General features: G+C 37.9%; 6 non-coding genes across 6 annotated transcripts; all 6 read left to right on the top strand.

Moving 5' to 3' along the window:
* The first annotated feature begins 5,005 nt into the window (after window positions 1–5,005).
* On the top strand, window positions 5,006–5,123 carry LOC145997545 (U5 spliceosomal RNA). Its single transcript, XR_014442948.1, has one exon. It is a non-coding gene; the product is annotated as a U5 spliceosomal RNA (small nuclear RNA).
* A 1,560-nt stretch (window positions 5,124–6,683) lies between these two features.
* LOC145997723 (U5 spliceosomal RNA) lies at window positions 6,684–6,801 on the top strand. Its single transcript, XR_014443119.1, has one exon. It is a non-coding gene; the product is annotated as a U5 spliceosomal RNA (small nuclear RNA).
* A 1,552-nt stretch (window positions 6,802–8,353) lies between these two features.
* On the top strand, window positions 8,354–8,471 carry LOC145997530 (U5 spliceosomal RNA). The gene has a single exon (XR_014442933.1). It is a non-coding gene; the product is annotated as a U5 spliceosomal RNA (small nuclear RNA).
* A 1,533-nt stretch (window positions 8,472–10,004) lies between these two features.
* Window positions 10,005–10,122, top strand: LOC145997544 (U5 spliceosomal RNA). The gene has a single exon (XR_014442947.1). It is a non-coding gene; the product is annotated as a U5 spliceosomal RNA (small nuclear RNA).
* Window positions 10,123–11,683: 1,561 nt separating this feature from the next.
* On the top strand, window positions 11,684–11,801 carry LOC145997543 (U5 spliceosomal RNA). Its single transcript, XR_014442946.1, has one exon. It is a non-coding gene; the product is annotated as a U5 spliceosomal RNA (small nuclear RNA).
* A 1,561-nt stretch (window positions 11,802–13,362) lies between these two features.
* Window positions 13,363–13,480, top strand: LOC145997855 (U5 spliceosomal RNA). The gene has a single exon (XR_014443243.1). It is a non-coding gene; the product is annotated as a U5 spliceosomal RNA (small nuclear RNA).
* Window positions 13,481–18,078: the final 4,598 nt, after the last annotated feature.

Genomic DNA, 18,078 nt, shown 5'->3' with positions numbered 1-18,078 from the left:
GAATTTGTTGCCAAAGTACAAGTTCCCACTAGTTGAAATGGTGGCCGAGAGATGGCAGAATTTGCTGTCGGTTTATCATTTGTGTACGTTGGTCCGTGCACATGACGCAAATTAGAAATCGGCACGGATTTATATCCTTATTCTCTCGTTTTAAGAAACGAAAATCACACAAAACGAGGTTTTATGTTTCAACAAGTAAAACAGCAATTTCCTACGGAACCTACACGTTCCCATGAGCAGTGAATAGAACTGCAACATAGGCTAGGAAAAATTGGTGGCCTGGAAACCATCATGGCATCCGGGGAGGCCCAATCCCCGAGAATCAAGGTGGAAACCTAACGGTGACAACTGAAGCCTTGATTGTGCATCGCGAACTGTGCTGCAATCCACGTTTACAGCACTTTGTATTCTGCTTAACTGGAAGCGAACTGTGCTACAATCCACGTTTGCAGCACTTTGTACTCTGCTTAACTGGAAGCGAACTGTGCTACAATCCACGTTTGCAGCACTTTGTACTCTGCTTAACTAGAAGCGAACTGTGCTACAATCCACGTTTGCAGCACCTTGTACTTTGCTTATTTTTGTAACACCTGAAATAACTCTGTCTCCTAATTGTTTCGTCTTCGAAAAGGATTACTAGGTTGCCTCCCTTCGCTCACCATGCATAAAGGGCTCCCCCAACAAGTTGGGGGTGCAAACTCTCGAGGCAGGATAATCCAAAAACAAGACCGAGGCAACTCAAGAAGCACTTCAGCCGATTCAAAAACACCCAGGGATCGCTCTCGATCTCCTCTTCAACTACAAAAGAAACAAAAATATCAAGAACAAACACGCAATCCAAAGTTAAATCCCAGAGATACCACACAAATTGATGACCGAACTGAAGAAAATCCCACTGTCTACAACTTCCTACTACAAAATTACGACCCCAAGTACAGAACTCCTAAGTTGCTCCTTCAACAGTTACAAAAATACCTCCCCCGAGCACAAGTAGAACAAATTATATTCACCAGAAATGGCATCATTATCAAATCCAGAGATCCGCAATTTCTATCCACCTTGAGAAACAAAGTTTCGTTCGAAATTTTTGGACCACAGGCTGCTCTATCCCAACTGACACCCAAAACTGCCAAACAATCACCACCCCCAAACAAACCACCTCATATGTCAGTCGTTATTAAAGGCGTAGATCCAGAACTCGCTGACCAAGAAGTATTAGAAGAACTACGTTTGGAAGGGCATGAAGTTATAAAATGCGTTCGAATCCAAAACAACAACGGACCAACTTACCTGATGCGAGTAATAACAGACTGTTCCAGCACAATCGATCGCTTACTTCATGAAGGGGCTTATATATATCGCCAACGACACAGGGTTGAACCATCGCATTCAAGGGCACCTCTTCCGTTACGATGTGAACGCTGCCAGAAATACAACGCCCACACTACGGCAAATTGCCCCGAAACACCTATCTGTGGCTATTGTTCTGGCCAACACACGACTAAAGAGTGCACAAATCTGAATGCACCACCCAAATGTAACACGTGCAAACAGGATCATCCCTCATATAGTTACCGTTGTGCGGCACGCCCAAACCCCGAAGCCTCACGCCCTGACCTAACTGTACCATTAAGAACTATGGATACTACAACTCCACCACAGAACTCTCTGAAACAACCAGTGACTGTTGAAGATCTACTTAGATTTCAAACATTAACCCTCCAAAATATCCACCCATTTCTACGCCAACATATATTACAACAGATAGTACAGACAGCTAAGACTCTTTTTCGAGTCCACCTGTTCGCTACATATTCTGGTCCACATGTACATTTTCAAATTGTACCACTGGAAACTGAAGTTTAGAAACCTAACTGTTATTCATACAATTATGGCGGGATATATACATTATAATTTCCTATTTATGAACATCCGTTCTCTACCGAAACATAAAGCTATATTCCAGGAACTTCTCCTGGAAGAAGACATTCATTTCTTTGCACTGAATGAAACCCGTATCCCCAAAGCCACACCCCTTTACATACCCAGGTATTCCTTGCTACATACACCTGGTCCTACAACGGCGCAACGATTATGTGGTGGAGTAGCCCTGGGGATCAAGCCAAAATTTCCCTATAGAACAAATATATTACCACCTCAATTTCCATACCAAGAATATTCAATTGCTACACTTTATCTCAAAAGTATAAATGTGACATTGGCTACTGTATATATACGACCCACTAGCCCTCTACCTACGGACTTCTTTCTTTATATCGCTTCTACATACCGTCACTACTTCATACTAGCTGATATTAATATACATAGCCGAACAAATGCAGAACGAACAGCTTTCCACACTACCATCGATAACAATACTACAGGTATATTTCAAGATTTACCATCTGCAACTCGTCCAGAGAGTAACACAACCCCCGATGTAGTTTTTGTATCACCTTCCTTAGCTGACAAAATTAACATAGAAGTCCTAGCACCGATAGGAAGTGATCATGCACCAATTAAAATAACTCTACCAGTGCACCACTATACTCAACACAAACAGGTTCCTCCAAAGCGGATCTATGATTATAACAGAGCAAATTGGGAAGGTTATCGAGAAGATCTCTCCACTGTCTTTCAAAATTTCACCCCTCCAACGAACTCTAACGAGCTAGATAAGGCTGTAGAAAACATCACGACAGAAGTCAAACAAGCAGCAAGTACACATATACCACAGATAACTGTGAACAGTTTTAAACCTAAACTACCACCTAAATACCTTCATCTAGTGACTGCATCACGTCGTGCCTATCGGGAATACGTACAAACAAGGAATCCTGAATGTCTGCGAGTTCACCGTCAATGGATAAGAACTGTCCATAACTACATAAAGGCACACAAACAACGTCAGTGGATCGACACTTGCAATTACCTTGATGCTGAAAGCCATCCTAGCAAATTCTGGAAACGATTTCATATGCTTACAGGAAAACATACAAGTACTACGTATCCTCTTCTCTCACAACAACAAGCTCTTACAAATGATTACGAAAAGGCAAATGAATTTGCACAAATTCTCCAAGACACATTTACTCCTCCGCTTCCACTTGCTCCTAATAGCAGATTAGAATCTCAAATAACAAGGAAGGTACATCCTGAAAATAGACAACTGCAACCCAGCCCTCATCATGCTACCAACGCAAATCACCCTCTTACTACTTTAATTACCACAGATGATATAACAAACGCAGTCCGAAACAAAAGAAACACTGCCCCAGGGTTTGATTCCATAACATATGTTTTGATAAAGAAAGCTCCACTAGCAATGTTGTCATTTCTCGCCTTGATATACAACTTAATCCTTCGCACTGGATATTACCCTGTCGAATGGAAAGTGTCGAAAGTACTCATGTTTCCGAAACCTGATAAAGATCGTACAGATCCAAAATGCTATAGACCTATACAACTAACATCAATACTCAGCAAAATCCTTGAAAAAATTTTAGTCCGCCGATTACACTCTCACTTATCGTCAAATAATTTTCTCCCGATCCACCAAGCCGGATTTAGGCCACACTTTAGCGTCTTGGATAACCTACTAAGACTCTCAAATCGAATCTACAACCAGTACAATACATCTAAACCCTCTTGTTTAATACTATTCGATCTTGAAAAGGCATTCGATAAAGTGTGGCACACCGGCCTCATATATAAACTGCATAAGTTTCGCCTTCCTCTCTGTTACATTCGTTTAATTTTCAACTTTCTTACCAACCGAATGGCATATGTAACAATAAATAACAATATGTCTCACCCTATCTTCTTGAACGCCGGAGTACCGCAAGGATCGGTTTTATCTCCACTGCTCTACTTACTTTATGTCGCAGATATGCCAACATTCTCTCAGGTGTCAACATACCAATACGCTGATGATACAGCTCTACTGGCTTGTGGTTCTACAATTCAAGCAATAAATCGCATTATGCAACCAGCTATTAATGTATTTCAACGATGGTGCGACACTTGGAGACTCACCATCAATAGCGCAAAAACTCAAGCCATAATATTTCTTCCTACAGGATGTCGCTCACGGATACAAAGAAATCCAAGTCTGTTAGATCTTAAGATCCGTGGCACACGCATAATACCTACCAACAGCGTCAAATACCTTGGTGTCATATTTGACACAAAACTAACATGGACACCACACCTGCAGAACATCAAAAAGAAAGCCAAAAACAGACTACAGCTGATGAAGAGACTTGTCGGCACGAATTGGGGACTTCGAGCAAACATCCTCCTAAATACCTATCTGGCCTTTCTTCGGCCCGTACTTACGTATGGACACACAGCATGGCTCTCAGCAGAGGACTCGTTCTATGAACGACTACAAATCATAGAGAGACATGCATGTCGACTGGCATACAGAATCAAACTACCAAGCCCAACTCGACTCTTATATACACGAATAAGTTTTCCACATATAACACTTCACCTAGAGGCATTGCGAAAAGAATATATAAACAACAGGATGAACAAAGAACACCCACCGTTGGTTCACACAATCCGTGAAGATGCAATACACGACTGCTACCCGTACAGATTGTATACTCCATTACAACATCTTTTAACTCTGTATACTCTGACCATCGGGCCCAGACATCCTGATTATGAACTATACACCATTCATCATCCACCACAATTACGACCACATTTATACCCTTCATATTGCAACTAATAATCAAACTACAAGAAAGGGTATTTATTTACTAACATAAGAATGAAAGTAGGGTGTTATATAATATAGCAATGAAAATCCAAGGTCATTTCAAGACCAGGTTAGTGTTCATTTCATAATCCCAAAAATAGAAAAAGTGCACTTAGCCTATCTATTATTATTATTATATATTTAAAAGTATCAGCACGTACCGAAGAGAGGGACATAACCCTCTAAACGGATGAACGGAAAAAAAAAAAAAAAAAAAAAAAAAAAAAAGCCTGGAAACAACTCTGGTTTCCCTTCATACGCAAAAATCTTTCGCCTTTTACTAAAGATTTCCGTGGAGGGGAACAACAAACGAGTCTAATATTATTTTTTATAAAGGCTTGGTACAAACTGAGCCCGATTAGCAAACACAACGAAAACTGTAGGTGGAAATGTGTGCTTTTGCTCAGCTTGATAATCTCTCACCTTCTGAAATTTGCAGGCAGGAGGATCTGTATGGGCGCTTGCTGCTAAATTTCCAAATGCTCTTGTCATTTCACAACGAAGCCGAACATGGAAATGACTTCACAGGGAGGATTGTATGGAAACAGAGTTAGCATGATCAAAACAAAGTGTTTTAAACAATATGTTTTCTCCGTTTAAAACATATTTCTTTGTTTATTTCAAATGTTTAAACAAAGCGTTTGAAACATGTTTCTTTTCAGATTTGTTTAAAACACATTTTGATACATGACGTTTGATAGTTTGTGATTATTTGTGTGTTTTGTAACAACGCGTTTTCTTTAAATGAGTATCATTCTCTTCATTGTGCATTAGAATCTTCTCAGTTTTTCAAAATGTACATCAAATAACACACATATGGTGATGAATACCGTGGGCCAAGTTTAAAATTCATGGCTATGATTTATGCAGATGTTTAAAATTTAGATCCATTCACGATGATAATAAATCAGAAGCTACCACTTGGACTCAGTGGGGCCTGGAAACTGTGGATTAGTTGGAGCTTCTCGAACAGCGTACAGGCGAGATTTAAGACTAACATAAATGTGTATTTTAAGAAGTTAGTCAAGCGTTTGCTTGTAATATGAACACAATCAATCCTTGGATGTTCTACAGATGCATTATTTTTCATTATTCTTAAAAAAATGTCATCTTGGCATTTTGTTTAAAAGTTTTATTTTTTAAAAAAATATATCCTTTTCGACAAATCAACATTAAAAGCATGTTAAAACAAACAAAAGAACACAAATTTGCCAACCCTGTATGGAAGTAACATTGTGAAAAAAGAGTCGTTAGCGTATGATAGGAAATTTTGGAACACAAACTTCCTTTTACTTATTTCTTTCTCTCTAATTTACAATTGTCGAAATGTAACTTGCTTTGATGCCGAGAATTATTACGTTAAGTAATTTCCACGGAACTATCTTGTTTTATATTCATGGCTATTGCCCAATCTATACTAAATTTCGAGATTCCATCACTACATATATACGTGCAAGAATCGCATGACATGAAAGTGACCCGTCACAACCGAAATAACTGCGGTAATTTTCTTTCTTGCTTCGGTTTGGTTTCTTTACGAAACATTATTAAGCATGCCTGTGGGAGAAACCCGAAAGTGTAATCGTGTTGCATATGAGAACAGATAAACTGAAAATTCTTCGTGAAATGGAATTTGTTGCCAAAGTACAAGTTCCCACTAGTTGAAATGGTGGCCGAGAGATGGCAGAATTTGCTGTCGGTTTATCATTTGTGTACGTTGGTCCGTGCACATGACGCAAATTAGAAATCGGCACGGATTTATAGCCTTATTCTCTCGTTTTAAGAAACGAAAATCACACAAAACGAGGTTTTATGTTTCAACAAGTAAAACAGCAATTTCCTACGGAACCTACACGTTCCCATGAGCAGTGAATAGAACTGCAACATAGGCTAGGAAAAATTGGTGGCCTGGAAACAACTCTGGTTTCCCTTCATACGCAAAAATCTTTCGCCTTTTACTAAAGATTTCCGTGGAGGGGAACAACAAACGAATCTAATATTATTTTTTATAAAGGCTTGGTACAAACTGAGCCCGATTAGCAAACACAACGAAAACTGTAGGTGGAAATGTGTGCTCTTGCTCAGCTTGATAATCTCTCACCTTCTGAAATTTGCAGGCAGGAGGATCTGTATGGGCGCTTGCTGCTAAATTTCCAAATGCTCTTGTCATTTCACAACGAAACCGAACATGGAAATGACTTCACAGGGAGGATTGTATGGAAACAGAGTTATCATGATCAAAACAAAGTGTTTTAAACTATATGTTTTCTCCGTTTAAAACATATTTCTTTGTTTATTTCAAATGTTTAAACAAAGCGTTTGAAACATGTTTCTTTTCAGATTTGTTTAAAACACATTTTGATACATGACGTTTGATAGTTTGTGATTATTTGTGTGTTTTGTAACTACGCGTTTTCTTTAAATGAGTATCATTCTCTTTATTGTGCATTAGAATCTTCTCAGTTGTTCAAAATGTACATCAAATAACACACATATGGTGATGAATACCGTGGCCCACGTTTAAAATTCATGGCTATGATTTATGCAGATGTTTAAGATTTAGATCCATTCACGATAATAATTAATCAGAAGCTACCACTTGGACTCAGTGGGGCCTGGAAACTGTGGATTAGTTGGAGCTTCTCGAACAGCGTACAGGCGAGATTTAAGACTAACATAAATGTGTATTTTAAGAAGTTAGTCAAGCGTTTGCTTGTAATATGAACACAATCAATCCTTGGATGTTCTACAGATACATTATTTTTCATTATTCTTAAAAAAATGTCATCTTGGCATTTTGTTTAAAAGTTTTATTTTTTAAAAAAAATATATCCTTTTCGACAAATCAACATTAAAAGCATGTTAAAACAAACAAAAGAACACAAATTTGCCAACCCTGTATGGAAGTAACATTGTGAAAAAGAAGTCGTTAGCGTATGATAGGAAATTTTGGAACACAAAATTCCTTTTACTTATTTCTTTCTCTCTCATTCACAATTGTCGAAATGTAACTTGCTTTGATGCCGAGAATTATTACGTTAAGTAATTTCCACGGAACTATCTTGTTTTATATTCATGGCTATTGCCCAATCTATACTAAATTTCGAGATTCCATCACTACATATATACGTGCAAGAATCGCATGACATGAAAGTGACCCGTCACAACTGAAATAACTGCGGTAATTTTCTTTCTTGCTTCGGTTTGGTTTCTTTACGAAACATTATTAAGCATGCCTGTGGGAGAAACCCGAAAATGTAATAGTCTTGCATATGAGAACAGGTAAACTGAAAATTCTTCGTGAAATGGAATTTGTTGCCAAAGTACAAGTTCCCACTAGTTGAAATGGTGGCCGAGAGATGGCAGAATTTGCTGTCGGTTTATCATTTGTGTACGTTGGTCCGTGCACATGACGCAAATTAGAAATCGGCACGGATTTATATCCTTATTCTCTCGTTTTAAGAAACGAAAATCACACAAAACGAGGTTTTATGTTTCAACAAGTAAAACAGCAATTTCCTATGGAACCTACACGTTCCCATGAGCAGTGAATAGAACTGCAACATAGGCTAGGAAAAATTGGTGGAACTCTGGTTTCCCTTCATACGCAAAAATCTTTCGCCTTTTACTAAAGATTTCCGTGGAGGGGAACAACAAACGAGTCTAATATTATTTTTTTAAAGGCTTGGTACAAATTGAGCCCGATTAGCAAACACAACGAAAACTGTAGGTGGAAATGTGTGCTCTTGCTCAGCTTGATAATCTCTCACCTTCTGTGATTTGCAGGCAGGAGGATCTGTATGGGCGCTTGCTGCTAAATTTCCAAATGCTCTTGTCATTTCACAGGGAGGATTGTATGGAAACAGAGTTAGCATGTTCAAAACAAAGTGTTTTAAACTATATGTTTTCTCCGTTTAAAACATATTTCTTTGTTTATTTCAAATGTTTAAACAAAGCGTTTGAAACATGTTTCTTTTCAGATTTGTTTAAAACACATTTTGATACATGACGTTTGATAGTTTGTGATTATTTGTGTGTTTTGTAACTACGCGTTTTCTTTAAATGAGTATCATTCTCTTCATTGTGCATTAGAATCTGCTCAGTGGTTCAAAATGTACATCAAATAACACACATATGGTGATGAATACCGTGGGCCACTTTTAAAATTATGGCTATGATTTATGCAGATGTTTAAGATTTAGATCCATTCACGATGATAATTAATCAGAAGCTACCACTTGGACTCAGTGGGGCCTGGAAACTGTGGATTAGTTGGAGCTTCTGGAACAGCGTACAGCCGAGATTCAAGACTAACATAAATGTGTATTTTAAGAAGTTAGTCAAGCGTTTGCTTGTAATATGAACACAATCAATCCTTGGATGTTCTACAGATACATTATTTTTCATTATTCTTAAAAAAATGTCATCTTGGCATTTTGTTTAAAAGTTTTATTTTTTAAAAAAAAACATATATCCTTTTCGACAAATCAACATTAAAAGCATGTTAAAACAAACTAAAGAACACAAATTTGCCAACCCTGTATGGAAGTAACATTGTGAAAAAAGAGTCGTTAGCGTATGATAGGAAATTTTGGAACACAAAATTCCTTTTACTTATTTCTTTCTCTCTTATTTACAATTGTCGAAATGTAACTTGCTTTGATGCCGAGAATTATTACGTTAAGTAATTTCCACGGAACTATCTTGTTTTATATTCATGGCTATTGCCCAATCTATACTAAATTTCGAGATTCCATCACTACATATATACGTGCAAGAATCACATGACATTTAAGTGACCCGTCACTACCGAAATAACTGCGGTAATTTTCTTTCTTGCTTCGGTTTGGTTTCTTTACGAAACATTATTAAGCATGCCTGTGGGAGAAACCCGAAAGTGTAATCGTGTTGCATATGAGAACAGATAAACTGAAAATTCTTCGTGAAATGGAATTTGTTGCCAAAGTACAAGTTCCCACTAGTTGAAATGGTGGCCGAGAGATGGCAGAATTTGCTGTCGGTTTATCATTTGTGTACGTTGGTCCGTGCACATGACGCAAATTAGAAATCGGCACGGATTTATATCCTTATTCTCTCGTTTTAAGAAACGAAAATCACACAAAACGAGGTTTTATGTTTCAGCAAGTAAAACAGCAATTTCCTACGGAACCTACACGTTCCCATGAGCAGTGAATAGAACTGCAACATAGGCTAGGAAAAATTGGTGGCCTGGAAACAACTCTGGTTTCCCTTCATACGCAAAAATCTTTCGCCTTTTACTAAAGATTTCCGTGGAGGGGAACAACAAACGAGTCTAATATTATTTTTTATAAAGGCTTGGTACAAACTGAGCCCGATTAGCAAACACAACGAAAACTGTAGGTGGAAATGTGTGCTTTTGCTCAGCTTGATAATCTCTCACCTTCTGAAATTTGCAGGCAGGAGGATCTGTATGGGCGCTTGCTGCTAAATTTCCAAATGCTCTTGTCATTTCACAACGAAGCCGAACATGGAAATGACTTCACAGGGAGGATTGTATGGAAACAGAGTTAGCATGATCAAAACAAAGTGTTTTAAACAATATGTTTTCTCCGTTTAAAACATATTTCTTTGTTTATTTCAAATGTTTAAACAAAGCGTTTGAAACATGTTTCTTTTCAGATTTGTTTAAAACACATTTTGATACATGACGTTTGATAGTTTGTGATTATTTGTGTGTTTTGTAACAACGCGTTTTCTTTAAATGAGTATCATTCTCTTCATTGTGGATTAGAATCTTCTCAGTTTTTCAAAATGTACATCAAATAACACACATATGGTGATGAATACCGTGGGCTACGTTTAAAATTCATGGCTATGATTTATGCAGATGTTTAAAATTTAGATCCATTCACGATGATAATTAATCAGAAGCTACCACTTGGACTCAGTGGGGCCTGGAAACTGTGGATTAGTTGGAGCTTCTCGAACAGCGTACAGGCGAGATTTAAGACTAAAATAAATGTGTATTTTAAGAAGTTAGTCAAGCGTTTGCTTGTAATATGAACACAATCAATCCTTGGATGTTCTACAGATGCATTATTTTTCATTATTCTTAAAAAAATGTCATCTTGGCATTTTGTTTAAAAGTTTTATTTTTTAAAAAAAATATATCCTTTTCGACAAATCAACATTAAAAGCATGTTAAAACAAACAAAAGAACACAAATTTGCCAACCCTGTATGGAAGTAACATTGTGAAAAAGAAGTCGTTAGCGTATGAAATAAAATTTTGGAACACAAAATTCCTTTTACTTATTTCTTTCTCTCTAATTTACAATTGTCGAAATGTAACTTGCTTTGATGCCGAGAATTATTACGTTAAGTAATTTCCACGGAACTATCTTGTTTTATATTCATGGCTATTGCCCAATCTATACTAAATTTCGAGATTCCATCACTACATATATACGTGCAAGAATCGCATGACATGAAAGTGACCCGTCACAACCGAAATAACTGCGGTAATTTGCTTTCTTGCTTCGGTTTGGTTTCTTTACGAAACATTATTAAGCATGCCTGTGGGAGAAACCCGAAAGTGTAACAGTCTTGCATATGAGAACAGGTAAACTGAAAATTGTTCGTGAAATGGAATTTGTTGCCAAAGTACAAGTTCCCACTAGTTGAAATGGTGGCCGAGAGATGGCAGAATTTGCTGTCGGTTTATCATTTGTGTACGTTGGTCCGTGCACATGACGCAAATTAGAAATCGGCACGAATTTTTATCCTTATTCTCTCGTTTTAAGAAACGAAAATCACACAAAACGAGGTTTTATGTTTCAACAAGTAAAACAGCAATTTCCTACGGAACCTACACGTTCCCATGAGCAGTGAATAGAACTGCAACATAGGCTAGGAAAATTTGGTGGCATGGAAACAACTCTGGTTTCCCTTCATACGCAAAAATCTTTCGCCTTTTACTAAAGATTTCCGTGGAGGGGAACAACAAACGAGTCTAATATTATTTTTTATAAAGGCTTGGTACAAACTGAGCCCGATTAGCAAACACAACGAAAACTGTAGGTGGAAATGTGTGCTCTTGCTCAGCTTGATAATCTCTCACCTTCTGAAATTTGCAGGCAGGAGGATCTGTATGTCCGCTTGCTGCTAAATTTCCAAATGCTCTTGTCATTTCACAACGAAGCAAAACATGGAAATGACTTCACAGGGGGGATTGTATGGAAACACAGTTAGCATGATCAAAACAAAGTGCTTTAAACAATATGTTTTCTTCGTTTAAAACATATTTCTTTGTTTATTTCAAATGTTTAAACAAAGCGTTTGAAACATGTTTCTTTTCAGATTTGTTTAAAACACATTTTGATACTTGACGTTTGATAGTTTGTGATTATTTGTGTGTTTTGTAACTACGCGTTTTCTTTAAATGAGTATCATTCTCTTTATTGTGCATTAGAATCTGCTCAGTGGTTCAAAATGTACATCAAATAACACACATATGGTGATGAATACCGTGGCCCACGTTTAAAATTCATGGCTATGATTTATGCAGATGTTTAAGATTTAGATCCATTCACGATGATAATTAATCAGAAGCTACCACTTGGACTCAGTGGGGCCTGGAAACTGTGGATTAGTTGGAGCTTCTCGAACAGCGTATAGGCGAGATTTAAGACTAACATAAATGTGTATTTTAAGAAGTTAGTCAAGCGTTTGCTTGTAATATGAACACAATCAATCCTTGGATGTTCTACAGATACATTATTTTTCATTATTCTTAAAAAAATGTCATCTTGGCATTTTGTTTAAAAGTTTTATTTTTTTAAAAAAATATATCCTTTTCGACAAATCAACATTAAAAGCATGTTAAAACAAACAAAGGAACACAAATTTGCCAACCCTGTATGGAAGTAACATTGTGAAAAAGGAGTCGTTAGCGTATGATAGGAAATTTTGGAACACAAAATTCCTTTTACTTATTTCTTTCTCTCTAATTTACAATTGTCGAAATGTAACTTGCTTTGATGCCGAGAATTATTACGTTAAGTAATTTCCACAGAACTATTTTGTTTTATATTCATGGCTATTGCCCAATCTATACTAAATTTCGAGATTTCATCACTACATATATACGTGCAAGAATCGCATGACATGAAAGTGAACCGTCACAACCGAAATAACTGCGGTAATTTTCTTTCTTGCTTCGGTTTGGTTTCTTTACGAAACATTATTAAGCATGCCTGTGGGAGAAACCCGAAAGTGTAATAGTCTTGTATATGAGAACAGGTAAACTGAAAATTCTTTGTGAAATGGAATTTGTTGCCAAAGTTCAAGTTCCCACTTGTTGAAATGGTGGCCGAGAGATGGCAGAATTTGCTGTCGGTTTATCATTTGTGTACGTTGGTCCGTGCACATGACGCAAATTAGAAATCGGCACGGATTTATATCCTTATTCTCTCGTTTTAAGAAACGAAAATCACACAAAACGAGGTTTTATGTTTCAACAAGTAAAACAGCAATTTCCTACGGAACCTACACGTTCCCATGAGCAGTGAATAGAACTGCAACATAGGCTAGGAAAAATTGGTGGCCTGGAAACAACTCTGGTTTCCCTTCATACGCAAAAATCTTTCGCATTTTACTATAGATTTACGTGGAGGGGAACAACAAACGAGTCTAATATTATTTTTTATAAAGGCTTGGTACAAACTGAGCCCGATTAGCAAACACAACGAAAACTGTAGGTGGAAATGTGTGCTCTTGCTCAACTTGATAATCTCTCACCTTCTGAAATTTGCAGGCAGGAGGATCTGTATGGGCGCTTGCTGCTAATTTTCCAAATGCTCTTGTCATTTCACAACGAAGCCGAACATGGAAATGACTTCACAGGGAGGATTGTATGGAAATAGAGTTAGCATGATCAAAACAAAGTGTTTTAAACAATATGTTTTCTCCGTTTAAAACATATTTCTTTGTTTATTTCAAATGTTTAAACAAAGCGTTTGAAACATGTTTCTTTTCAGATTTGTTTAAAACACATTTTGATACTTGACGTTTGATAGTTTGTGATTATTTGTGTGTTTTGTAACTACGCGTTTTCTTTAAATGAGTATCATTCTCTTTATTGTGCATTAGAATCTGCTCAGTGGTTCAAAATGTACATCAAATAACACACATATGGTGATGAATACCGTGGGCCACGTTTAAAATTCATGGCTATGATTTATGCAGATGTTTAAGATTTAGATCCATTCACGATGATAATTAATCAGAAGTTACCACTTGGACTCAGTGGGGCCTGGAAACTTTGGATTAGTTGGAGCTTCTCGAACAGCGTACAGGCGAGATTTAAGACTAACATAAATGTGTATTTAAGAAGTCAGTCAATCGTTTGCTTGTAATATGAACACAATCAATCCTTGGATGTTCCACAAATACATTATTTTTCATTATTCTTAAAAAAATGTCATCTTGGCATTTTGTTTAAAAGTTTTATTTTTTTTAAAAAATATATCCTTTTCGACAAATCAACATTAAAAGCATGTTAAAACAAACAAAAGAACACAAATTTGCCAACCCTGTATGGAAGTAACATTGTGAAAAAGAAGTCGTTAGCGTATGATAGGAAATTTTGGAACACAAAATTCCTTTTACTTATTTCTTTCTCTCTCATTTACAATTGTCGAAATGTAACTTGCTTTGATGCCGAGAATTATTACGTTAAGTAATTTCCACGGAACTATCTTGTTTTATATTCATGGCTATTGCCCAATCTATACTAAATTTCGAGATTCCATCACTACATATATACGTGCAAGAATCGCATGACATGAAAGTGACCCGTCACAACCGAAATAACTGCGGTAATTTTCTTTCTTGCTTCGGTTTGGTTTCTTTACGAAACATTATTAAGCATGCCTGTGGGAGAAACCCGAAAGTGTAATAGTCTTGCATATGAGAACAGGTAAACTGAAAATTCTTCGTGAAATGGAATTTGTTGCCAAAGTACAAGTTCCCACTAGTTGAAATGGTGGCCGAGAGATGGCAGAATTTGCTGTCGGTTTATCATTTGTGTACGTTGGTCCGTGCACATGACGCAAATTAGAAATCGGCACGAATTTATATCCTTATTCTCTCGTTTTAAGAAACGAAAATTACACAAAACGAGGTTTTATGTTTCAACAAGTAAAACAGCAATTTCCTACGGAACCTACACGTTCCCATGAGCAGTGAATAGAACTGCAACATAGGCTAGGAAAATTTGGTGGCATGGAAACATCATGGCATCCGGGGAGGCCCAATCCCCGAGAATCAAGGTGGAAACCTAACGGTGACAACTGAAGCCTTGATTGTGCATCGCGAACTGTGCTGCAATCCACGTTTACAGCACTTTGTATTCTGCTTAACTGGAAGCGAACTGTGCTACAATCCACGTTTGCAGCACTTTGTACTCTGCTTAACTGGAAGCGAACTGTGCTACAATCCACGTTTGCAGCACTTTGTACTCTGCTTAACTAGAAGCGAACTGTGCTACAATCCACGTTTGCGCACCTTGTACTTTGCTTATTTTTGTAACACCTGAAATAACTCTGTCTCCTAATTGTTTCGTCTTCGAAAAGGATTACTAGGTTGCCTCCCTTCGCTCACCATGCATAAAGGGCTCCCCCAACAAGTTGGGGGTGCAAACTCTCGAGGCAGGATAATCCAAAAACAAGACCGAGGCAACTCAAGAAGCACTTCAGCCGATTCAAAAACACCCAGGGATCGCTCTCGATCTCCTCTTCAACTACAAAAGAAACAAAAATATCAAGAACAAACACGCAATCCAAAGTTAAATCCCAGAGATACCATACAAATTGATGACCGAACTGAAGAAAATCCCACTGTCTGCAACTTCCTACTACAAAATTACGACCCCAAGTACAGAACTCCTAAGTTGCTCCTTCAACAGTTACAAAAATACCTCCCCCGAGCACAAGTAGAACAAATTATATTCACCAGAAATGGCATCATTATCAAATCCAGAGATCCGCAATTTCTATCCACCTTGAGAAACAAAGTTTCGTTCGAAATTTTTGGACCACAGGCTGCTCTATCCCAACTGACACCCAAAACTGCCAAACAATCACCACCCCCAAACAAACCACCTCATATGTCAGTCGTTATTAAAGGCGTAGATCCAGAACTCGCTGACCAAGAAGTATTAGAAGAACTACGTTTGGAAGGGCATGAAGTTATAAAATGCGTTCGAATCCAAAACAACAACGGACCAACTTACCTGATGCGAGTAATAACAGACTGTTCCAGCACAATCGATCGCTTACTTCATGAAGGGGCTTATATATATCGCCAACGACACAGGGTTGAACCATCGCATTCAAGGGCACCTCTTCCGTTACGATGTGAACGCTGCCAGAAATACAACGCCCACACTACGGCAAATTGCCCCGAAACACCTATCTGTGGCTATTGTTCTGGCCAACACACGACTAAAGAGTGCACAAATCTGAATGCACCACCCAAATGTAACACGTGCAAACAGGATCATCCCTCATATAGTTACCGTTGTGCGGCACGCCCAAACCCCGAAGCCTCACGCCCTGACCTAACTGTACCATTAAGAACTATGGATACTACAACTCCACCACAGAACTCTCTGAAACAACCAGTGACTGTTGAAGATCTACTTAGATTTCAAACATTAACCCTCCAAAATATCCACCCATTTCTACGCCAACATATATTACAACAGATAGTACAGACAGCTAAGACTCTTTTTCGAGTCCACCTGTTCGCTACATATTCTGGTCCACATGTACATTTTCAAATTGTACCACTGGAAACTGAAGTTTAGAAACCTAACTGTTATTCATACAATTATGGCGGGATATATACATTATAATTTCCTATTTATGAACATCCGTTCTCTACCGAAACATAAAGCTATATTCCAGGAACTTCTCCTGGAAGAAGACATTCATTTCTTTGCACTGAATGAAACCCGTATCCCCAAAGCCACACCCCTTTACATACCCAGGTATTCCTTGCTACATACACCTGGTCCTACAACGGCGCAACGATTATGTGGTGGAGTAGCCCTGGGGATCAAGCCAAAATTTCCCTATAGAACAAATATATTACCACCTCAATTTCCATACCAAGAATATTCAATTGCTACACTTTATCTCAAAAGTATAAATGTGACATTGGCTACTGTATATATACGACCCACTAGCCCTCTACCTACGGACTTCTTTCTTTATATCGCTTCTACATACCGTCACTACTTCATACTAGCTGATATTAATATACATAGCCGAACAAATGCAGAACGAACAGCTTTCCACACTACCATCGATAACAATACTACAGGTATATTTCAAGATTTACCATCTGCAACTCGTCCAGAGAGTAACACAACCCCCGATGTAGTTTTTGTATCACCTTCCTTAGCTGACAAAATTAACATAGAAGTCCTAGCACCGATAGGAAGTGATCATGCACCAATTAAAATAACTCTACCAGTGCACCACTATACTCAACACAAACAGGTTCCTCCAAAGCGGATCTATGATTATAACAGAGCAAATTGGGAAGGTTATCGAGAAGATCTCTCCACTGTCTTTCAAAATTTCACCCCTCCAACGAACTCTAACGAGCTAGATAAGGCTGTAGAAAACATCACGACAGAAGTCAAACAAGCAGCAAGTACACATATACCACAGATAACTGTGAACAGTTTTAAACCTAAACTACCACCTAAATACCTTCATCTAGTGACTGCATCACGTCGTGCCTATCGGGAATACGTACAAACAAGGAATCCTGAATGTCTGCGAGTTCACCGTCAATGGATAAGAACTGTCCATAACTACATAAAGGCACACAAACAACGTCAGTGGATCGACACTTGCAATTACCTTGATGCTGAAAGCCATCCTAGCAAATTCTGGAAACGATTTCATATGCTTACAGGAAAACATACAAGTACTACGTATCCTCTTCTCTCACAACAACAAGCTCTTACAAATGATTACGAAAAGGCAAATGAATTTGCACAAATTCTCCAAGACACATTTACTCCTCCGCTTCCACTTGCTCCTAATAGCAGATTAGAATCTCAAATAACAAGGAAGGTACATCCTGAAAATAGACAACTGCAACCCAGCCCTCATCATGCTACCAACGCAAATCACCCTCTTACTACTTTAATTACCACAGATGATATAACAAACGCAGTCCGAAACAAAAGAAACACTGCCCCAGGGTTTGATTCCATAACATATGTTTTGATAAAGAAAGCTCCACTAGCAA

The sequence above is a fragment of the Lepisma saccharinum genome, chromosome 13 (assembly GCF_977018435.1).
Source record: "Lepisma saccharinum chromosome 13, izLepSacc3.1, whole genome shotgun sequence".
NCBI lineage: Eukaryota > Metazoa > Arthropoda > Insecta > Zygentoma > Lepismatidae > Lepisma > Lepisma saccharinum.
The sequence above is the reverse complement of the archived record's forward strand: the minus strand, read 5'-3'. Positions and strand labels throughout refer to the sequence as shown.